Source organism: Pseudopodoces humilis, chromosome 4 (genome assembly GCF_049639895.1).
Source record: "Pseudopodoces humilis isolate 2021_Gansu_Grassland_sample_001 chromosome 4, ASM4963989v1, whole genome shotgun sequence".
Lineage (NCBI taxonomy): Eukaryota > Metazoa > Chordata > Aves > Passeriformes > Paridae > Pseudopodoces > Pseudopodoces humilis.
The window spans coordinates 35,718,321-35,743,375 of NC_142203.1; the positions used below are offsets into that span (position 1 = coordinate 35,718,321).

The 25,055-nt window shown below is 39.9% G+C and overlaps 1 long non-coding RNA gene across 1 annotated transcript in view; it reads right to left on the reverse strand.

Annotated features, from left to right (window-relative positions):
- Positions 1–1,190: 1,190 nt before the first annotated feature.
- Positions 1,191–25,055, reverse strand: part of LOC106628544 (uncharacterized) — a 169,659-nt gene continuing 145,794 nt past the window's right edge. Inside the window, exons 3-4 of the long non-coding RNA XR_015772404.1 lie at positions 4,336–4,394; positions 1,191–1,338 (exon numbers count right to left, since the gene is read on the reverse strand). This is a non-coding gene — a long non-coding RNA (uncharacterized LOC106628544). The remainder of the gene's footprint in view (positions 1,339–4,335; positions 4,395–25,055) is intronic.

The following is a 25,055-nucleotide window of genomic DNA, read 5'->3' on the forward strand; positions in this document are numbered from 1 at the left end:
TTTCTATTCCTTTTCCAATTTGTCTCTGTCCCTTAGAAATAACTTTGAAGCAGCAGCTTTGATGCAGATCAAAGTGAAGACTTTTGTACAAACCTCAGAACTATTAGGTCCCCAGCGTTTCTTTTCCATTTTTGCAGACTTTTGCAGATTTTTTGCAGATTTCTGCAGATTTTTGCAGAGTTTCAATCAATGATTTTTTGATGAAGCAAAAGGGATTCATGTTGACAGGTATATTGAGAATAAGTATGTTACGCATAGTAATTTGCACAAACTATTTTACACTATAGAGTTTCACATAAGTATCCATATTCAAGCATTCACTATGGTTGTCTTCTGCTTCTTCCACAGATCTCTGCATACATTTCTCTCCTATTACCATCACAGATAGGTTTACTGAACTGTGAAGTTAGTGCAATCTTCTGGAAGGCTACATTCTCTTTAACCTCACCATGTACTAATGAATTGGTCTTAAAGTCTGTAGGTTTCTGTTGCTTTAAAGGATTTGGTAGGTTGCACAATGATCTTACACAGAATTTCTAGCAGGAAAAAAGTGGGGAAGCAAAAATAAACCATGACAAACCAAGATAATGCATTACCATCCATGGAGACTATGATAAATACCATGCATGTGTTAAGGGAGAGGAAAAGTTACATTTCTTTGGATATACTCAAGGGTGTAAGGACACTGGGCCAAGGAGGAGACAGACTGTATTCTGAAGATGTCCTTATCAATTGGTCACTCAGAAATAAAGATTTTTCTGTACAACAACAAGCACCCTTGGCTTGATGTTATGCTGCCACAGGATATACCATGCTTACACAACCAGTGACACTGAAGCAACCTTGTATAGTTACTGGCAAACATTTGGTTCTCTCACACTCACACAACTCCCTATACTTAATCCCTTCCACAGCAAGGGAAAGCCCTTAGTTTTCATTCTACTCAAATTTCTTATTAAGTATTTTCTCATGGGCAGAGCTGTCTTAAACCACAGTTTCAGCAAATTCCTGCTTAAGAGAGGATATTAAGTAAGATGCCAAAACACATATCTGCAGAAACATTACCTGTTAGAATTGCATGATGAGTGATTATGGAGCAATCAGGGAAAAACAAAGTACTTCTCTTCAATAAAGTATGGTGAAAATACATGCTTATCTGTGTTCCTCTTCACATTCTAGCAGTGCTGGGAGTCTAGGCAGATATTTGTTGCTTCCCTTCACTGGTTCTCACTCTGCAGCTGAGTGTTTGGTGTGACTTGGGTCACTACTTGCAGAGTTTCAGCCTGGAAATTTCCATAGCTTCATGCAATGCTGGTCCATCAAAGTTCCTTGGCTGTTCTGCCAGAGAAATAAGATCCAAAGATGCTTCTTTAATATAAAACTGCTCCATGATCTCAGGGCCATCCTTAACAAGCCTTCTGGTGTCCTACCCATCAACATGAACCTCAGTTTAAGTTGAGCCACGCATGATCTAGACTCAGAGCTCATTAAGTCATTGTTTGCTAGTTGCAACCAGTATGCTTCCTGTATAATTTGAGCCAATAAAAATGAAAAAAAAAAATCAACTCTTTTTCATTATTTTAAAAATGTGGAAATGACATGATGTCTCAACTTCCTCCCCCTCAATGTATTCATTTTCAGCAAAACATTCACTTTATTTAGAACAGCACAACAGATTTCTTTATTCTAACCCATATTTCCTTGTTGCTGTCAGAAAAACACATTTTTTTCCCTGACAAGCTTTATTTCAGGTAGTGTTAGGCTGTCTGTTGAAGCACACAACAGATATTGCCTACACAATACCTCTTCAGCAAGAAAATGCAGGCAACAGCTTATAAAAACTTGCCTGACTATGAAAGGTGAGATTGGATGGTATGTCTGGAGTAAAACCAAGTTCCTCTGAAATACGTGACAAGTAATAGCTAAATCCCAATGGTAACTCCATTTAATGGCAATTCCATTAAAAGGAAGGTTAGGTTTTAAGGATATAAAAACATCAGAAGTTAAAAAGTAGTACACAGAAAGCTAAAATCTGAGAGAAACACAGCAGTGTGCTATTTTCTGTTGAAGTCCTTGATCCTATATGCAAATGAACTATCACACACACAAATTTTTCTCAGTGTTTGTCACTTACAGCTTCTAATCTAATTAGTAGTTTTAAAATACTTTTAAAAAATACTTTCAGCAGTGTAATCTTTTTCATCCCATCCTGTCCCTATGATCAGCAATAGTACAGACAAATTATATGGACCCTCCTAATGAGCCAGGTCTGTTCCGTTGTAGCAGACTCTTTGCAGCATCAAAATGAACTGAAATTGTGACTTGAAGTCTACACTTAATAACTGTGGCTATTCAGACCACTTTTATAACTGGTATTTGTCACTGACCCGTATCTATCTTCACCTGTATGTGTCTCAACTATTTAAATTCTAAACCAAATCCCCTGTAACACAGCAGGTAATAAATGCTCTCAGAGATACTAAAAGCCCTGTTAAAACACTTTCTCCCACATGGGTTCAGGCTGTGTCTTGGCTAGCAGCATGAAAAAGGCATAATTCAGCTCCTCTAAACTTCAGGGTATGATTTATGTCAATTCAGATCTTGCATGCATTTTGCTTGTCATGTTTATCTATTTCTTTTAATCTGGTTTCCCTGTCCTCCATTTCATACAGCTCTGGTTATAAAACTACTTTTTTCCTGCAATTCTCAGCAGCTAATTTGATTAAAGAATATATATTACTGAAGGGAAGCTTAGGGATATTAGGAAAGGTTGTCTGTGATTTCAATTGATTAGTTTCTTTGCTAGGTTCATTGATATCCTTCACTATGTACTGGGAAGAGTTTTATTTCCTAGTACAGTATTGAGTTGTAAGACCATATTAAATGCCCTTTGAAATGTGAAGATTATGGGGGTTTAGGTCCCGGGTTGCCAGTTTTCTCTGTTCTCTTCATAGTGATAAAATTCTTGAAATTTTTTCACATTTTCCTCCAAGATGGCTGAAGGAAACAAAGCCAAATGGAAATGTGGGTAGTAGGAATGCAAACAAGTCTCACACAGAAGCCTTCAGAGCACAAGACACACCATGCTGGAACAGACTGGAGTAGTAAGGACAGGGCAGTACTTTTATAAAACAACAAATACACTTGCTTGACAGGTTACATGCTATGCCACTGTCTGAATTTCAGAAAAAGAGGCATATTCCTGAAGGTTTCCTCAGCTCAACATTAGTGAGAGTGTTTTGAAACTCAAGGATGGTCCAAACTATACTTTAACCTAAATTAAAGAATAGAGGATTATTCATTGTTATCCAATTTTGCAACATTTTACACATTCAAGTCTTTACAGTAATTTAGACATACTTAATCTCTCCTTAAGATAAAGATATGTGAAATCTGAAGTTTCCTCTGTTGTTTTCTATGTTTACTGGTTAATCTGTGTTCAGTAAGTATTATAATCCACTGCAAAATTCCCTTCATAGGTAGGTTCTCTTTCCAGCTGCAGTCTGTGGCATTCATTACCCTGCAAGAGTCATATAGCAGACACATATTTTTCTCTTAATGAATACTAAAGTGGAATGGTTGAGCCTAAAAGTGAGACTCACTGGCAAGGTTTTAATGGCAAGACAGCTCCAGTGAGACCACTAAGTCTGAATACCACATCGATTTAGGTGTCTCATTAAAAAGATAGGACTATTAGCCTTAGGCACTCTGTTCAAAATACAAAACTTAAAATTTATAATCACTTCTTAGTATTTTCAATTTAATTTTATTGAAAATTTGTAGGTTTGCATAAAAATCAGAAAGTACAAAAGGGTATTTCCAAAAGGTAATACCTCTTCATGTCCCTTTGCTAGTCCACAAGGAAAATAATCGTGTCCTTTATCTCTCAGTGTTAAAGTCTCCCAAACGCTGTTCATGCTTCTTCATACTGACAAAAGCTGAGCTCGTTTTTGATAAATCTACAGTCAGGAGACCAGGGCAAGCACCAAGCTGCCTTTGATCACCTTCTCTGATGAATATTGTATAAAGACAAAATAACATGTGGTAAGAGAGATACAGATTTACTCTTCCTGCTTTTGCTGCTATTACAGTGACACCTGCTGTCTCATTCTGCCTTTTTAAGTTAGAAATGCCTAAGAAAAAAAGTGGCAGCTTCAGAATAAGAACCTTTACAATCATTCTAGTTACTTGGAAAAACATTTCCCCAAAGTGCATTATTCAGTCTGGATCACGTACACTGTCACATTTTCAGGAGTGGTGGATTGACCCTGGCTGGATGCCAGGTGCCCACCCAAGTCAGAGGGAAGAGAAGGGAAGAGCAACAGGGTAACTCACAGAGAGAAAAAATATCGCTGCTGGCAGGATCCTGACCATTTCTCCGGAGAGCTGATGCTCTATAGAAAAAAAAAAAAAAGAATAAATAAACAAATAAATAAATAAATAATCAGCAATTGATGCTACATCTGAGATTCGCCCAGAGCAGGAGCAGCAGTCTGGCTGCGGCAATCGTTTTAACAGACTGTGGCCTTGCAGCCGCGCGGTCTCAGCTGCATTTAACTACGGGACACCCAAAACTCCTGCGAGAACCATCACCTCCATCCCGGGCAGGGGTGTGCAGCTCCACGGGGCCGGGTCCTCTGCTGACACTCCGTGGCTCTAACACAAAATGACATCAGGGTGCTCCTCACAGAATGACGTCGAGGTGCCTCTAACACAAAATGACGGCTAGGTTCGGAAGGCAGTGACGGACACCTCCCGGTGCAGCAGCTCGGGGCCTGGCAGCAGTGCCCACCCAGGCCTCGCTGCTCCCTGACCTGTCCGCAGCACCGTGCTGGGCCGCACCCGCCTCCGGCCTCAGCCAGAAACCCCATGGCCCCGCCACAGGAGAGCTCTTGTAGCCTGTGAAGGAAGCAGACACGTCCCGCCGGGGCACCCGGCATGGCTGGGCCCCTGCCCAGCGCTTGAGCCGGGGATAGAGTGCGCCCTGGCGGCGCTTGGTGCTTGGTGCCCAGGGTCCTGACACAGGCCTGCTGGCAAGGAGCTCTTGCCCCAACACAGCACATCACACTTACTCACTAGCACAGCAGCACCCGCAGATTCCCTGCGTGGGGATCTCCCGGAGTCATGCACACAGGGCAGTTTTTGCAAATGCAGCTGGCAGTCCTTGCCCACCCAGCAGCAGAGATGCTGCAGGCAGAAATATGGGCATACAGACTTGAGGTAAGTGTCAGCTTATTCTGTAATGTGAGATTTTTAAGAAGTTAATGACGGTAAGCTGAAAAATGCACGTTTTTTTCTGGATTTCCTCCTATGGGATTCAGGGAGATATTTGATTCATACAAAGCCCAACACGTATGTTCTCATACCCTTAATGAGTGAGTTCACCATGCTCAGCACAATACAGAGCAGAATGAATGGCAAGGGCTAATAAGATAAATAATATCCTGGGCCAAAGAATCCAACACTGGAAGGACTAAATCTTGAAATTTGGCTCTTTGAGATATTACCGAAGACTCACTAACCCATAAGTAAAAGAAAGTTTGTGTTGTACTATTCTGAAAAAGTAATAAATTAAATTCTAGTTAAGTATCTCTTCTGAACACAAAATAAAGACTAACAGGCCTTTATGTGAAGTGATATTTTAGTGCAATAAAAAAATCAAACACTAAAAAGAAAAACCACAGTAAGTAGGAAAGTAATATTTATTCTTGTACTTCAGGTCAAAATTTTAATAGTTATCTCTAATTGAATCCAAATAATGACTGACATGTTATGGCACAAAACCCCATATCAAGTTAGAGAATGATGACATTTGCCCCCATGGACATATCTCACCAAGATATTTGTTACCAAGTCCGTCATCTGCACTGATGTAATTATATATTATCTCTACAGAGAACTGGCAACACAGGGATCATGGACCTAACAGAACCTATGTATAAATTGTCATAGGCAAACATAAATATGTTAGCAGTTTTGTGTCAATGAAGAAGGCTAGACTGGGCAAAGACATAGCCAGTTAAAAGAAAAGTCTTTAAAAACAAGGACCCATGTGAGAAGGAGCTATTAATGTCATTTATATATCACATTTGCTGACCAATTTTGAAGTAAGGGGGAAACCCCACTAGCTTCCAAACTATTTCTCTTATAGTAGAACCAGCAAATCAATCTTTCTTTGTCCAAACACCAAAACCATATTAGCGAGATAATGAAATTGGTGAGATAATGGAAATGAACACTGTTCACAACCCATGGTCACACTTGTAGGTACTGCTGCAAACTCTGAGTCTGCTGTTAGCAATAAGCTAGAATTTTATGCTAGTTCTGGGCCTTTTTGTTGTTTGTCATGGCTTTCTTCCTAATTCTTTAAATAAATACTTGACTTCAAAAGACCTTCAGAACTACTACATGAAGTTTTTCATTCAGCAATGTTCAAACCTATCTGGATCTGGGAGAGGAGGTGAGCTAAACAAAGATGAAAATGCCTGCTGTCTTGCTTTGTATCTCTGTAGAGGCAGCAGATTCAACCACTAAGTGTGGCCATTATGTAACCATTCAGCAACTTTTCCTACTGTGCTTAGGGAGCCCCTTCTCCAAATCCACACCTACAACCTGGCAATGTGGGGCTTGCCTTGGACAACATTAGGTGTGGAAGCTCTGTTAAGAGCAAATTGTTATTTCATTTTTAAGAAGCAAAGGGAATAAACAAGCTACAAGTCAGGGGAAAAGTTTAGTGTAATACATGCCCGAGGCAATAGGTTCCTACATCTTTATTCACTGTCTTACAAAACCACAGTCTTTTCATTTGAAGTCTCATAGGCAATCACATAGCAACGTTGTCACCTGCAGCGATTTTGAAGACATCAAATAAAGGAAAATGTATTTAGATATCTCAGGTATGGAAAAATTACTTAGAAGAGATTAAGGAAATTCAAAGTATGATGGTCAAACATTTTTCTTTAAGAAAGTATTACCAGTAATTCAAACATGAATTTCCATTCTCAAATCTTTACCAATTTTCTCATGGCAGCACCCAAACAATGTAAACATAAAACTAGAATTTTATCTGTCATTGGAATGCCAGAGGCTCTGGAGTTCAGAGCAGACCTTTGTAAACCAAATGAGTGCAATCCAGTATATCAATGCACTCTACTCACAGTTTTCCAGTCTTTTTAGTGAAATATGTTTAGCCTTTCTGGTGTAAAAGTTTTGCTTGCTTGTGACCATTGTTCATCCTCCATAAACAAAGCAACCACCTGTTATTTAAAACTGGAGTAACAGAAGTACTGAGCACCTTCAACCTGCTGAAATCAATGCTAGTTCAGTTTCTATACAGTCTTGTGAGTCGGACCTTCATCTCATTTTTCCTTTCATCCAAAGCTGACTGTAAAATTTGGTTCAAAGGAATAAAGAAGTGAAAGACATTTCTGATCTGGATGGCAGTGGAAGAACTCGATCTCTACAGAAAATCAGAAGCATTCCAGTGGAGCTTGACAACCAGAGCAGACCTGGTAGGTACTGACACTTGTCAGCTTGTCTGCCATACAAGAGCATACTTGATATAGAAATTTTATGAAAAGCAGTACCAGATGTTCTTATACTTAGCAGCCCACTTACCCTACTAATTTCTTGGTGTCAGCTCCAGGAGAGCCAAATCTTTATAAGCAAAAACAACTTAATACAGAAAAAATTTCTATCAGCAAGAAGTATTCATTTTTCTGCATATTCTTCAAGAGGCTGACAAGAAACGGAAGCCACTTCATAGGCCACCTCATTGGAATTGGAATATATGCCAGACACTTGACTGCCTACTTTCAAGAATTATTAGGCTGGGATACTTCTTCTGTATCACAGAAAAAGGCCTAAATAATTAGCACACTGAACATCTGACTCCTGGGTATTCACTGGGTTGCATTAATTATATTGAGGGCAACAACAAGGTTCTATCAAGCAAAAACAAAGTACAAATCAGAGGTGAGTACCGTAAAAATGTCAGACTATGCAATCAGGGCTTCAGTGCTTACCCTTCATGCTGCAGGCAGAAAACCTAGACTAGTCAAAGACTTCTGCTTTATGCTCTTCACCTTCTCCTCTATGTCACTGTATGAGATGCAGCCAGTGCATCTCAGCACAGTCCTACTATCTCACAGAAATAACATGCAGAATAAGCAAAGCTGTGCAACAAGAGAGAACTGCTAAGAAAGGAAGAAAAAACAGATTTTGTGGAAGGCTTAACAGCATAACTTGACACAGGATGAGCTCACAAACAATCGAGCCTCCAAATCTGTCAGGATGAGTGCCTGAACTGCAGCAGCATGATACCTGCAACATCAGTTCTGCCAAGAAACTTGCTTGAGCTGTGGAAAGGTACAGCTTACTGCCTTTTCTTTCCTTTGATGAATTAATTATTAAGGAAAGAAGATAATTTATATATTGGAATTATATAAGAACAGGTAAAAAATAAAATTACTCACAGATTTTCTACAGCCAAAGGTGTAGTCATAAGTTAGCATAAATAATTGAAAGTAATACTAAAGCAGCGGGAAGGAAAGATGGTGGCAAGTCTGCCACCTTCTCTGTATTTCCACTGAAAATGTAGTTTTACATTCACAGTTCTGTGCACAATTTCAGGTAGAAGGAAAAGAAAAACTGAACAGGCTTAGAATGTGTAAGATGACAAAAGAGTTCCTTGATTCACTGAAGTAAGGGAGCAAAATCTTTCATGTCTGTAGCAAAAAAGAGCCTATTCAGAGGGATTGTTTCTAAATTAGGCTCTGATATTTATTCAAATTATGAATCTATTTTCAGATTTTCTGAATCCTCTTACATAGGGTCACCAACAGTTTGATGGAGCCACCCAAGATCTGGGAAAGAGAACCAACCTGCCATGTCTCAGTTTTTGTAGTTTCCAGCTGTGGCTGTGGCTGGAAGGGTGATGCACAGCACTGCTAGTGCATTACATTACAGAAATGTAATGTTTTCAGGGTTTGTATATTTTTTGGTTTGTGGGTTTTGGGCTTTTGGGGGGGTTTGTGTGTGTTTGTGTGATGGATTTTGTTGGTTGGTTGAATTTGGGACTTGTTTGGGTTTTTGGTTTGGTTTTTTGTTGTTTTAATTTCTTTGCTTTTAAAGAAAGTCTGAAAATGTTATTGAAAACTAAAATTCCTGAAATGCTCTTTTCAGTTGTTTCACTCCTATATAAACATTCCCATTCATATCTTGTGCAGAAATGTCCATTTCAGCTAATTTCTTAATTTTTTGTCTGAAAAAAAAAAGTGAACAGTAAAGTTTTTGAAGAAGTTAAAATGAATTGTGTAGGAATTCAGGGTATTTCCTGTACAAGCTGAAACTTCTAAATGGCTGCCAAGTTCTTCTTTTCCTGATTTCACAGACAGTGTCTCCAGTCTTGATGGCCACTGGAGTTTTCCCTTCCCAATATTTTTACACAGAAGCTCTGTATTACTTCTGGGTCCCTCCTGCACAGCCAGGGTGTCTGATAGAATAGCCTAAATCTTGAGATGCGTTGGCCAAAGAGAGCCTTTGATCTCTTGCTCTGTTGGCTGCCTGCCAAAGAGCTTTACTTTGCCAGCAGGTTGTCAAGTGACTTACTAAGAATTGTTTCAGTGTTGCATCAAAAACAAAGGAATGCACAAAGTTAACCACTATTTCTATGGCAGATACTATTACAGTAGGGTTTCTGTCCCTTAGGATTGGAAAAATATTTAAAGCACTTTTTAGCTAGGAAAAATTCACTTCCATAATACAATAAGGACTGGAAAAGCAATTAAAATCTACTGTAAGAAGAGGAGTGGACAAGATGTAAAAAAAAATAATAGATTAAGCTATATGTTCAACACTGAAATATCAACACAATATATATATTTTCAGTCAGTCAAAACACAGAGATTTTGAAGGTGTTAAAAAGGCATGTCTGGAAGTATAGACAGAAATGTCAAATTGCTGAGCTATAGTGAAGGCTGAGAATAGAGATCAGAAATCACGGTGGCTGGAAAATGCAGTACTGAGCAGACACTGCATTTTCTGACCTCATGTTCTCACAACAGTTCTGCCGTGCATGTCAGTACCTAGAAATGTAATTATTGCTGGGAAGACACTTTATTTTTTCTGGGAATCTGAATCACACATTATTCAGTCAACAATATTTCAAAGACTAGCTTGAGAAAAAACTGAGAAAATATCAGCTAAGAAGTAGTGATCCTCCTACAGCATTGATGAAGTTAGTACAGCTTTTAGAAAAAGAGAAAGAAAATGGATGTTTTCTGCAAGCTATATGAGCTTTTAGCATGATAATTACTAGGAAATATTTTCTGTAAACAGCAATGTATTCAGATTAGTAAAGTCCTAATCAACAAAATTACTATGTTTTGATTTTGGTAGAAAGAAGTAAATATTCTGAGGGATTCATCATTGGTGATAAGACCCTCCCTCCAAAGCACTGCTTCAGTTTTCTCCGGCCTGTTAAAAAAGTGTTTTCTCTGGGTTCCTAAAATATCTATGTGACATGAATGACTTCACTGCAGCTTATTCCCTAAATATCAGGAAACCATAGCACAAGGTGCCGTAGAACACTGGTTTTTTTTAATGGGACAAATGTCCATTACAGCCCAACAGTTTTTTCAGGCACACGAGCACCTTAATAGACATCTCATCTTTCCTGCATACTTAACATGAGCTTTTTTTTTCCTCAGAACTTAAATTCCCACAGAGATTTATACCTCAGAATGTACCAAAAGCACCAAAATGCTGCATCCTTATCAGTTTCAGGGCAAGATACTAGTTTTTCTTCTACCTACCCACTCTTCCTCATCATTTGTCACTTCTCAAGCTTAACACCTTGATTTTTGGCGTAGGAAAGTATTTTTCTCCAACCAAAACCAGTAAGTAACCAGAAACATGGAACAGTATTAGGATTCAAACCCTAAAGATGTTGACCCAGCCATCATGAAAAGTAAGATTGCCCAGAAGAGACCTGAATGTCTTAAGATGTGATTGGGATAAGGATTGAGAGGTGGTCATGCCATGGTAGGAGGCCATCTTGAAATCAGTTATTAAATTACTTTTATTAGGAGTCAGAAAATATATTAGCATCAAATACTTTAGCATCATTTCATCCTTCAGTGACCTATAACAGAAAAAATCCCTTCTTTATGAATAACACACTATCTGACATAAAAATCTATCCAGGTCTTGATTTCTCTATCTGTAGGGTTCTCACAGGAAAAAAGTAACTATTCAATAAATAGAGTAAAAAGAAAAAAAAGTTCAGTGGTCCTTCTTATGCTTTGCAATTTCCTGCTTTATTGAATACCAGCAAATTACACATCTCCCTGAAGTGTTATCTTTCTTTGCCTGTTTGTAAAGGTTGTCTGTAGATTTCACATTTTAGTTTCTTACTGATATTTTTATGCTTCTGTGGAATAAAACTACTAGGATGCAATGGAATGTCCTTTTAATCTGTAAAGCATGATGAATATTATGACTGTACCAGGAGAAAGATAAAAGGTAAAAATGGAACAGGACAGGTTTTTATCTTTCACTCATTACATTCTCAGATTTGTGACACTAGAGAAAATAGTCTAGGTTCACAGTTAAACATTATTTAAATTATTAATTGTATCATGTGCTCAGAGTCTCCTACTCATTTAACTGTGTCTCTTGATATAGATCATGTCTGATCTCTAAGGATGATCCCTACAGATGCACCTATAGGGATCGTCCTTAGAGTTTCCAGTTCTCAGTTTTTGGAAGGTAACATCCCAAATATTGAGTGTGACTCTTGGAAAGGCTAATTAAACACACAGGCTAAGTGCTGAGGACTACTAGTCCAGGAATACTCACAGATGCTCAGTATCTCAGAGATCTGACACTCTCTTACCTTACCTCACCTCCCTTCTCTCAGTGAGAGTGGTGAACCCTCCTTGTCTACACTTCAAAAGCAACACAAGAAAAAGAAAAAAAAACCCCACAAAACAGTAACAACAACAGTAACAACAACCATGAAATTGCATACGTTCTGGGAAAACTTGGTGAAGAAATGTCAGGTTTACTTTATTGTTCTCTTTAAATCAAATATTTAAAGAAAAATCAGTGCTGGTGTACACTATAATCACAAGGATCTCCACAGAAGAAATGTATGTTAATCCCAGAACCAAAGCCCAGTAATACAACCCTTTCAATACAAACCCATAACAAACCTTCTGCCACTAGAAGGCAGCAAAACTCCAATAGTAACATACATTTCATTTCTTTGACACAGAACAGGGAGAAAATTCTGTTAATAAAATGAAATATTATTTTCCCTGTGTGCACACTCAGTGGTTTATTATTTCTCTCATATTTCTGCTCTTAGTTCAGATGCATAAGTGAAGAGTATTCATTTGTAGTGAGTTATTTAAACCTCTGATCTGTGCCTATCAGTGGCAAAGAGACTGTTAGCTGAAAGAAACCCAAAGTAATTTCACAGATTAGCTGATGTAAGTATAAAATGTGAATCAGAAAGTAGGGTATCACTGAGTTCCCCTGAGGTAATATCTATGTCTACATCCATAAATATCCAAAATGTTTATCTCTCCACTTTGTGTGCATCTAGTGCACTCTAGTCTCCAAAATTAATCTTACGATATAGGTATTATACTACTAAACTTTTCAAATGAGGAATCCCAGTTTTCACAGAGTCCCTGGAATATCTGAGTTCTGTGTTAGTGAGATAACCCTACTGCTTTTCAATATCAGTAAAAGGCACTGCCAATGATATTCCCAGCTCAGATTTCCTCAGCTATCTACAAGCTTCTGCACAGGATACAAAAGCTTTCAGCAAAACCCAGACACCTGCTTATATTGTGTATTGAAGTAAACAAACTTAAAGTCTAGGTTCTAAAGTCAGTGTAAGACTTATAAAAGCCATGGAGCACTGTTCTGCAAATCCTGGAAAGTCTTCTCCCTAAGGTATCGGTAAATGATGGAAGGATAGGGCATTCACAAGCCAGCAATCTTAGGGCACCTAAGACCAAAGTGCTGCAGACACAGAGGCCTCCAAGAAACATTGTGAAATATTTCTAACGGACAAATCTAAACATTAACAAATGTTAATAGGAGATACAACACTCCTAATCTGTGTCTGGCAATGCAGCATGTGTGTCCTTTCCAAAATACTGCCCTTTCAACTGAATAACAATTTTCACAGATCTTGGCACTCCTAGGAGTTTGTGGGACACTTCATGAGAGAACGCAGGAAGTGTGATCCCTTACTTACTTCTGTGCCCAGGATCCCCCCACCACTGCCATCAGTCCCAGCTCCAGCATGAGGACCAGAGTCATTCTGGGTCATCCTGCTGCCCAAGAGGGGAAATATGGGCAGGAAGGCAGGGCTTTGGTCAGGCACATCACTGTGCTTCAGACTGAAGTGAGAAAAAAGGGAAGACATACACATGTGCACAGGCCCCCACACTGAAAATATTCAGAAATTTGAGAACAAGTAAAAATCAATAAAATATGCTTGATTAACGATCAGTGCAGAATAGAGCAAGAAAATTATTCAGAATGCTCAGTTTGGTCTAAATTTTTTATCATGTTTGTGAAAATTTTCAGAGTATCATTTGCAGTCATACTTTTCATGACTAAATCACTATGAAAATTTAAAAATTCACATTAAATTCAATTTTGCATGATCATTCAACAAATAACTTGCAAATGAACATAGAGATGAGCAAACATAGATTAAAAGGATCCTGTCTCAAGCCTTTTGCTTTCACCCTGAACACAAAGCATGACTGAGTCACCAGTCAGTAATGTGGACACATCTGTTCTCATTAATTCTAAAGGGCAAAAAGCAGTGCAAAACTTCTCTCTGAAGATTTTGGACAGGATTTAGGTAAAACATTTTTTCTGTAGCAATATATGTTATTTCTACCAGGCTCAATATTCTTCTCAACTTGGCTCACAGATCATGGTCTGTAGTAATACTAATATAAAGCAAAGTTGTGGGGATCTCAAGGTGGTGTGGGAAGCGTGTTAGTGAGGAACTCTACCAACATAGGCTGACAACATCCAATAGCTGGAAACGGAAATGTGAAGCAGACAAAAGCATCAAAGAAGGGTGGTCCAAGTGCCAAGCTCCTTTACTGCAGCCATGTTAGCCAGCCAGGGCTGCCAGAAGGGATTCAGAAGTAAAAACACAGACAGGCCAGTGCAGCCACACTGCATCCACCAGCACGGAGCTCAGTTGCAGTGCCACCCTGCATGAGCTGGAAGGCAGCTGGTAGAGTTTAATGGCATAAGGAACGGGCAATACCTTTTGCTGCTGCATGCATATTAAACATTGATCCTTTCTTTTGTAGCCAGCAGATTGCCTTCAGGCATTGCCATCACCAGTTTTTGCTCTCTGCTCTGTAAACAACTTAGAGGAGGTTTTGAAAAGGAAACCTGGAGTCCTGGATTATACTGTCTATCTCTGCTAAAAAGGCCAAATTGCCCACATTATCTAAAAATTATTCCCAAAATTGCTCTACTCAGTAAGTAGAGTAACAAATGTCAAAAGGCTCTACTTCTGGTATGCATGGAGAGGAAGGGGAAATTGATTTTATAATAATATTTTTTTACTGATACCTACCCTGATGTGTGTTGATCTATATAATCTGTCAAATTGTCAGCAATACTAATCATACTACATTGTGCACTATCCTTGGAAATATTTTCTTCTGAATTTCCATCTACGTATGTTTAACTTTCTCTAGTGTGATATTCTTTCTCATTTACATATTGTAGCTGAATGATGTATGACAAAAGGTGTAGGATAAGATGGCATCTCAGATGGAAGAATGGAAGAGCCAAGCCCATTAAAAGACTTTTTCTGAGATATCTTCATGATGTTGATCAGTGTGGGTTTAGCTGGACAGAAAATATACCTCTCCTGAAGGAATTTCAGTACTCACTTAAAAAAACATGAGCAATGAGAAGTGTATAACAAACAGATAATAATTGAACTATATAGAAGTTATGTTACCAAAATTTACAGTTCATCAAGAGAAATATGTGCATGTGTGAAATGCTCACAGCTCCTTATAAAAATAATTGACACCACTTGTTTGCAGAATGCTAAAACTATGCAGAATACAAAAAGTTAACTTTCTTTTCATATGAGGAAAACTTTTGCTGCATATTATAGTATCAAGGTAAAATCACTTTCCTTTTGGAAGTTGTGCCGCATTTGTCATGGTGAAGCTCTTATGATGGCTCTTTTTAGTGATTCTTTAGCACAGCTGATTTCATAATGAACCAAATTTCTGCAAATTCCGTCAATTCTGTTAAGTCTGTAAGTGAGGCAGATTCAAAGCCTGTGTGTTTTGCAAAATAAAAGTCCAGAACAGAGGAAATAGGGAAGAATTATCTGTAGGCAAGGCAAGTGCAGCTGGCAGACATGGGGGAGGAGCTCTGAATTATTCCTGTTTGTTTTGAGGATGGTTTCCTTGGCTACTTAAAACAATGCAACAACTTTTCTGGGCATATGCAAGCAGCAAAGTGCCACTCCTGTTAAGACTCAATGCCTTCCACTAGCTGAAAAAAAAATAAAAATAAAAAAATCAATGATTCTTTTGACACTGAACAGTGGAAACTGCTGAGTTTTAGAATAACCAGACTTTTCTTAAAGCTAAATCAGAGCATGCAGTGAGGTAACTCACAGTAGCCCCTAAAGGCATCTAAGGTGGTTGGTGTTCAGATGAATTCCTCAAAAGCACCTATTACTATTTGCAAACAAATACATCTACCAAATACGTGATGCTCTTCCTTTAAGTGCTCTGCATTCCCTCTTCCTCCAGTACAGTTCCCAGCAGCTACTTGGTGATCAAAATGAAGCTTGCAAAGGTTCACTATTCAATTCCCTGGCTGCTGCCTTTTTCAGACCATTCTGCACCTTATTTTTATTCAGTACAGGAGATGAAAAGTCAGTCACCACTGTTCCCCAGACGTGAGAGAGGGAGGAGCAGAGCACGGAGCTACAGCCACACTTGTGTGCCTTCCGTGCTCAAGCTGGAGAGCTGGCTGCAGTGCAGTCTTCCTACAAGAGCTTCATTGCAGATCAGAACAAATAACTTCTTTTGCCCCATATGGCAGGAAGGTGGAAACGGTGTTGCCAGACCTTCCAGTGGTGCAGCCACACGTCCTGATTCCCCTCCTCACCTACCACAAGGACTTTTAAGGCCCTGGTTATTTGACAGCTTCTGAGGAATATTATTAAGTTCATTATCTCAGCACTCTGCATCACCTCTAAATCAGACATATACCTGTTTATCTGCCCAGAAGTAAGTCAATTTGTGGAAAATGAGAGCATGGGACTTGTTTTATCAGTTTTGCTTTGAAACATACTGTATGTACTCTATCTTTGTCCACTCAGAAGAAAAGGAGTGTAACTTCCATCCCAGACTCAGGGTTTTCAACTTTGTTAGGTATCACCATTGAGAAGTAAACTTATCTGAATCTCTGCAGATGTCAGGTTTATCTCATTATAGCCTTGTACAAAAACCTCTTATGTACAAGGAAAAAGTGCCCAGGATTAAGCCTTTTACAAATTGTATAAAGAAAAATAGTAGCTTTCTGATACCTAAATATTCCAGATACCAGCATTTAGGTAGCAAAAATATCTCTATGGAAAAGAATTTCAAGCATAAACTTGTCTACCATTTTGCAGGCCTGAGGCATGCACTCATTTTGCTGATTCATATTCTCTGCTTCAGCAGTTTGTCCAGTGAGAGGAGAGAAACATCTACTGGAAGAAAACAGAAGTAAAACTAAAGTCTGCTCCACTCAAGGACATGGATATGTCACTTTTTCACAACGTACCTGGCAGTTCAGCATTGGAACAAGTGGTTCATAAGCCAGGCCTGAACTAGCAAGCATAGTGGAGCCTGCTTTTCTCAGATGCCTCTCCTCTGCATTCCCTCCAAGACAGCCTGATGTGCAAGCCTCTCTGCGTATTATTGTTACAAGTCAGTCAGGCAGTCACTGCGTGGTATTCAGTGCACCAGCTGTCACTGCACAATAGCATTCGTTCCACTGAACAATAAATTAAATCTCCCCCGAGTGCTAGCCATACCCTGCTCTGAGCCTTACTATCACTTGACACATGTTACTCCACACAGTACATGCAGGAATCCAGGGTTGGTGATGCAGACATGGGGATTCTTACTTGAAATTCCTCATCAAATGAAAGTTTCAATTTTTTTCCTCCTTTCAGTAGCAAATCTATAAGTGTTTTTAGGAAAGAATGAGTTTGCAGGCAGGTGGTAGACAGAGACATGTAGAGCAAAGGCAGTTCTGTTGATAGTTCTTGCTGAAATTGCCCTGCAGAAGGTAGTGACTGGCAGCTCTGCACTGTGTTTGTACTTCCTGGGGCCCCATTAGGAAAACAGACATATTTTGTCTGAGATAGGAAAAAGAGGCATATGTTTGCCTCGTCCTTTGTTTTGTGGGGAAAACTACTTTATACCATCATGGACTGTTGCATTTCTCATTTAAAAATCCCACCGCATTTGAGAATCTTTACAATGTTTGAGATTAAGCATGAAAGTAGACACCTGGAATGGCCAAACATCACTTCTAACTTATCCTAGATGCTCACTGTCCTCATCACCACTCCTTTCTTCATGTCAGATTGTTCCTTACTGTTTCTCCTTGGCTTGTATGGGGCACTCACAGATCCATTTTCTTAATCCAAAGCAGGCACTCAGCCCTTCAGCCTTAGACATTGCTTTGGCCTCTTGAACTGTGACCAGCTGGGCCAGGATTAGTATCTTCATGCCTAGCTGCATGACAGTCTCTTTTATTCTTATTAGAGTGGCATGGAGGTCCTCATGACTAGAAATTTGTTCTGATCTGTATCATCCAAAATTAGGAAACAGAAGGCCGAGTATTAATGGTCAAGACAGGGAAAAAAAAAAAGAAGGTTAGAAACTTTAAAGTTGAGAAAATAAGACCTACCCTTTCCAACATTTTCAGGTTTTGATTTGGCTTGGTTTGATTTTGTTGTTGTTTTTATCTCAAAAAAATTGGATTTGAAACAACTGGGTTTGAAGCTGCCAACATTCCTATGGGATAGAAGCACTGTTTCTGATCAGCTCTGCAAGCCAGCAGAGCTCTGCAACCTGCAGGAACAACTACACAGACTGTAACTTGCTTTGGAAGAAATGCACTATGTTCAGTGTCTTGCAAACTGTTTTGCTTTAGGAGGCATCACTCTACATTCTGTGTCTATTAGCCTTGAATGAATGCTCCCCAAGAGCAACAATACTGCTCTTTGTTCAGCACCTTATGCTGCTTACTGGCTACTGTCCCAAAGAATAACCACAATGCTGAAATAATTACGGTCTGTCCTAAGTACTTGCTAAATTACCACAGACCACTGTGCAAGTGATCACTGGGTGAAATACAAGCTTTCCATGCATGTTTGAGTACCTGATTCAAGACAAAACACATTCAAGTGTGGCATGATGTGGCCTTACCAAAACCCGACTTTGGGAATCTGTGAAAAAAAAACCAAATCAACAAAATAACAAAGTAAAAAATAAACTAATCTGGGAGCATTCATCTCTCAATTTCCTTTTATCCAAAAAAAGTAATACCTCAGTTTAAGTTTTGGAGATTGGTTATTACAATTTGTAAAAAGCATTTAGAAGATCAAGGATGATAAACAATAAATGCTATTAGATCTCTTATCTAATCACATGCAGGAATTTTTTTAGCTCTGATGATTATTTAATAAAATATGTAGCGGGAAGCCATCAGTAACAAGAGATGAAAACATACAATAAATGAATCTGTAACTTCAAGCTGGATTGAATTGTAAGAAGGGGAAAGTGAGCTATTTTTCAGAGACCCCATATTCTATATTTAAATTGACTTGTCACCTATAGATCAGATTAATTTATTTTCATGCAATGAAAATCTAGTTTCTAGGCAGAACTGCTTCTAGTTGGATTTGTAAATCAGTTAACTCTTTTCATCTTGTATTATCCAATCTTTTTGAATCACTTCATTCCAATATCTTGCACATCCTGTTCACTTGTATCACCAGAAGAATAATGCCAGTATTACACCAGTATAATACCAGTCCTGGTTCAGGTGGGTAGATTTTAGAGTTTTTTCCCCTTCCTTTTGAAAATATACCCTATCAACAGATTACTAGAGATACTGTTATATTTTATATGCACTCCTGAAGATAAATCTGGAAGCTGGATTGAAATTTTGATTACTTGTCTTATATACAGCTAAGTTAACTTCTATGATTGTTTTTCATGAGTCCTCTAATGGATACAGCAACACTGCCAGGCCCATGGCTGTGGAGATTATTGGAGAAGACGTACTTTGCCCTAGGCAAAAACAACAGTTCTGGTAGTGCTGTGACACCCAGGTAAAAGTCCCAGGGCTTGTGGTACTACACAGGCAGAGACACTGGAGCTGGCTGCTGCTACTGGTAGAGAGAAGAAAGGTGGTGCTGCCAATACCAGTGAAAGTGTCATGGACCAAAGACAATTCCAGCAGCCAGGATGACCCATCTCCAGACAACCATTTCATTTCCCACAGCCTTGTGCTCCGTGTCAGCCTGGGTTGCATGCTGTTTGTACTCTCTTAGCACCAAACACTTGAAGGACTTTTTGAAGGATTGTAAGGACAATAAATAGGATGAAATAGAGGATGTTGAAAACCCACCTACACCTGAGTCTTGACATCAGCAACACAATCAGCTGTCACACCAGATTGCCCCAAACCCTCCAAGTGTGCCGCTACTGCTCACACAGACCTTTCTCTGGTCCCCTGGAAAGACAAATCCTGCTGCTGGAGCAATGGAGGTTTCTGGGGCACAGAGATGTGGAGGGCAGAGGCCAGCCTGGGAACCTATCATCCTTCCAGGTCTCCTATTCCTATCATGTGGCAGACCCCTCTTAACAGCTCCAAGCTCAGCTCTGTTCCCAAGGCTCAGGGCCCCTTTGCACCTATGGGACCCATCAGATGCCATGCCATGTACAGTTGTAACTGGACAGGCTGCTAATCCTCCCAGCCTGCCACTGGGACTTGTGGGCAGGACTGCACACATGGTGACTTCCCTGATGAGCAACATCTGCTTCTTGAGACAGGTTTGTAAATGGCCTTGGAGAAGGGCTTAAAAACATTGTCCTAAAGAAATTATGACAGTAGCATGAACAGCCACATTATAACCTATATATGACAGTGATCAAAGTGATTTTTTTTTATTAGTATTATCCAGATTAGGACAGTAGATTGTCCAAAAGCTTATTTTCAGAATACCCCTTAGAAGAGGCAATGAGAGAAATACATGTATTAGAAGCAGGGTGGTAAAACTGCACCAGGGTAGTGCTAATATTGTCATATTGGGGGATCCATTAATAGCTAGGAAAAGTAGTGAAAAGTGTCAGAACTTACAGATGTAGAAGTTAATTTGTGTAAACAGGACTACAGATAATTAGACAGAACTTCAGAATGTTGCTTCAAAGCTAAATATAGGAACTGCATAATGACAGATGACATTTAGCAATGATGAATGGTGTACATTGGAGGAAATATTTTGCTCAGGGTACTGAGTGGTAATGATTCAGGAAAAGGTATCTCCTTTTGTGTGGACAGTGCAACACAGAAATTGTTAACTAGATGGTAAAAATTTTAAAAAAAGAGAAAAAAGGGCATTACAGATTCTTTATAATTAATTAAATGAACTAATTTAGTTCAGTCCACTAGACATGCAACAAGAACAAGAGTTTCAAACTTACAAGTAAAGGCTGAGGTGTTCAGAATGATTCAGCTGGGAAAGAGAATAACTGGAGGTGATAGCAAGGGCATATAGTTGACAAATGTTCACATATCTTTTTAATTTCTGCATTCCTAGGTAGATGTGGAACTAAAGCTGTTTACTTACTTTGTAAAAAAAAATGAAGGGTTTTGGATTTGAGTTGGGGTTTTTTTGTGTTTGTGGAGGGCTTTTGCTTTTTTTGTTTGGTTTGTTGGTTTTTTTCTTTGCTTGTTGGTTTGGTTTTTTTTCTGATGTTGTGGTCCTTCATTGAGATGGAGTTAAAAACTTCTGGAAAGCAAAACTAACCAAGCTGGAAATATCCAATATTATCATGGGTAGGTATGAAGATGGAGAAGACCAACATACAGAGGGCCAGTCTATATATCTGAAACCATGGGCCATGGGAAAGTACTTTTTTCCTGCAGTCAAACAACACTGAGGAATGGAGAGCTTTCATCCTCTTTGGTTTTGGCCGGAAACTTCTCTTGATAGACTTTTTTTGCTAAAATTTCTGTGTCCCTTTCCAGAAGTAGTAAAGGGTTTTGGCAGAGTGATACTGAGTGTCATGATTTTTGCTTCAAAAAATTTCTGACCATATCTAATTAAAAGAGAAAAAAACACCTCATAGAGCCCAGAAAGGAATATGCTTTGAGGAATATACTTCATTTGCATAGTAAATCATAAGCTAAGGAAATTCTGTAAATGCTTTCAAAACCAAGAGGTAAGTGGAAAGATGGTGTCCCTACTGATAAGACTTATACAGGTTCCAGGATATCAGAAATTAACATCTCTGCTTTCATGTAGTCAAGTGCTGCAGTCCTAGCACAGCCTTACTCAGCAGTTTGGCATCAGAAGTTTGTAGCATCTGCCCAAGTCAAAAAGCAGATTTTACACATTTAAAATTAGCTTCCCCCCCCGCTCAATTCTTCTTGCCTACTACTTCAGTGAGACAGGTTTCACTGAGTTGCAGCAGAGCACCACGTTAGCAAAGATACATAATTAATACGCTAGAAAATTAATTAGCCTGGTGCTCAGTAGGGAGATTTGTTCATGGTAACACGATTCTGAATAATCATTTATCTCTTGCTTTCACTGAGTGAACAGTTTGCAAGCATCAACAGCTATTGCAGGCAGTTACATCACTGATCTGTCATTCTTTCACGGCCATACCATATGGACAATAATAACTTAAATGGAGTCTAGCAGATGTTAAGGACATAGTGCAAGGCTGGGAATGCGCAGATAGGGCCAGTGTGTTTGCATTGAGATGTTTCATGTTAAAATTTTTACCTAATAATTAAAAATATTTGTATTTTTCAACATATATATGTATATAGAGAAAATCTGCATTTATGTTTAGTTAGAGTGATGAAGAAATTAAGAAAGCAGATGGCACTACAGAGCAATATTTCTATGAAGTTAATTGATTTTCTGAGTCTGCATGCCTTTCTACAAAACAGGGAGAAAAATGATGAAAGATAATTTTTTAATCAGTTAGATTAGCAAAACAGCTTTCGTGCAGTTATTCAAATAAGGGCAAGAGATCCTCTTTAAACCCAAAGTACATAAAAGGTTTTTTTGCAGGTGTTTAGTATTTTTGTTTCCCTGAGCTTTGCAGAATGCATCCCATCATTGTATATGGTACAGAAGAGACACTGCAACTCTGCTCATATATGCATATACACTGAGAAAAACAAGATACTAAGAACATTTTTTGATTTTTTTGTTTTTTCAGTACTAACATGCATGAGGAAGGATGCCTGCGCCACTCCTTCAATCATGAGCAATATCTCCAAAGAGCACTCTCTTCTCCTATGCCCAAGGCCCTAGGGACAAGGGAAGTGCCATGAGAAAGACTGGGTCCACAGGTCACCTCTTTCACACCACAAACACCCCTGTCCTTACTTACTCTGTGAATTTGGGAAAAAAAATAATGCTGTCTGGGTGCTTCACAAAAGGAAGTGAAAAATTTCAAAGCAGACAGGAAACACCACACTGCAATGAAGCCAGCCTTGTGACAAGGGAACATCCCCTTATGGACAGACCTTGAGAACGCAAACAATTTTACATATAAGCACTTAAACACACATACACACGTGTGCATATACACACACACCCATAAGCATCTTCCACAAGTCTCAGAGGTTAGAGTCTGACACACTTGAACCTTGGGTTGGACCTGGACAATACTTCTGGTTCTGTGACTAATGCAAATTTAAGGTCATTCTCAGAATTTTGAGAATAATCCTGCACTTGTGAACTTCTCACTCTGGGTTGAAGTGCTCTGTCTGCAATTACTTCAGAGTGTCAGGGTTGTGAGGGTTATTCTAGTTACTCATAAAGTAAAAAGAAGTTAGGGTAATTGTCTTATTTTCCACCTGCAAGCTCATTTTTACAATAGTTTCTCTTCATATTGAGAGCAGAGAAAAAATATGGTATTCATATCAATATATTAATATTAGTCTCACATATTAATTAAATAAAAGTATAATAAATTAACAACACAGAATTAGAAATTGCATATGTTAGTCAAAATGGAAAAATGCTATCTTGAACAACAGAAAATTTCACAATAAAATAAAATGCTGTTCGTTATGTAAGTCTTTAGGTTGAGATATGTGAAGCAACTCAAACTGAAGAATTGAAGGCAGGCATGCAGGCAGGAAGGCAGGAAGGAAGGCTGGAAGGAAGGCAGGAAGGAAGGAAGTGGCGGAAGGAAGGAAGTGGCGGAAGGAAGGAAGTGGCGGAAGGAAGTGGCAGAAGGAAGGAAGTGGCGGAAGAAAGGAAGGAAGTGGCGGAAGGAAGGAAGGAAGTGGCGGAAGGAAGGAAGGAAGTGGCGGAAGGAAGGAAGTGGCGGAAGGAAGGAAGTGGCGGAAGGAAGGAAGTGGCGGAAGGAAGTGGCGGAAGGAAGGAAGTGGCGGAAGGAAGTGGCGGAAGGAAGGAAGTGGCGGAAGGAAGGAAGTGGCGGAAGGAAGTGGCGGAAGGAAGTGGCGGAAGGAAGGAAGGAAGTGGCGGAAGGAAGGAAGTGGCGGAAGGAAGTGGCGGAAGGAAGTGGCGGAAGGAAGTGGCGGAAGGAAGTGGCGGAAGGAAGGAAGGAAGGAAGGAAGGAAGGAAGGAAGGAAGGAAGGAAGGAAGGAAGGAAGGAAGGAAGGAAGGAAGGAAGTGGCGGAAGGAAGTGGCGGAAGGAAGTGGCGGAAGGAAGTGGCGGAAGGAAGTGGCGGAAGGAAGTGGCGGAAGGAAGTGGCGGAAGGAAGGAAGGAAGGAAGGAAGGAAGGAAGGAAGGAAGGAAGGAAGGAAGGAAGGAAGGAAGGAAGGAAGGAAGGAAGGAAGGAAGGAAGGAAGGAAGGAAGGAAGGAAGGAAGGAAGGAAGGAAGGAAGGAAGGAAGTGGCGGAAGGAAGGAAGGAAGGAAGGAAGGAAGGAAGGAAGGAAGGAAGGAAGGAAGGAAGTGGCGGAAGGAAGGAAGGAAGGAAGGAAGGAAGGAAGGAAGGAAGGAAGGAAGGAAGGAAGGAAGGAAGGAAGGAAGGAAGGAAGGAAGGAAGGAAGGAAGGAAGGAAGTGGCGGAAGGAAGGAAGTGGCGGAAGGAAGGAAGGAAGGAAGGAAGGAAGGAAGGAAGGAAGGAAGGAAGGAAGGAAGGAAGGAAGGAAGGAAGGAAGGAAGGAAGGAAGGAAGGAAGGAAGGAAGGAAGGAAGGAAGGAAGGAAGGAAGGAAGGAAGGAAGGAAGGAAGGAAGGAAGGAAGGAAGGAAGGAAGGAAGGAAGGAAGGAAGGAAGGAAGGAAGTGGCGGAAGGAAGTGGCGGAAGGAAGTGGCGGAAGGAAGGAAGGAAGTGGCGGAAGGAAGTGGCGGAAGGAAGTGGCGGAAGGAAGGAAGGAAGGAAGGAAGGAAGGAAGGAAGGAAGGAAGGAAGGAAGGAAGGAAGGAAGGAAGGAAGGAAGGAAGGAAGGAAGGAAGGAAGGAAGGAAGGAAGGAAGGAAGGAAGGAAGGAAGGAAGGAAGGAAGGAAGGAAGGAAGGAAGGAAGGAAGGAAGGAAGGAAGGAAGGAAGGAAGGAAGGAAGGAAGGAAGGAAGGAAGGAAGGAAGGAAGGAAGTGGCGGAAGGAAGGAAGGAAGGAAGTGGCGGAAGGAAGGAAGGAAGTGGCGGAAGGAAGGAAGTGGCGGAAGGAAGGAAGGAAGGAAGGAAGGAAGGAAGGAAGGAAGGAAGGAAGGAAGGAAGGAAGGAAGGAAGGAAGGAAGGAAGGAAGG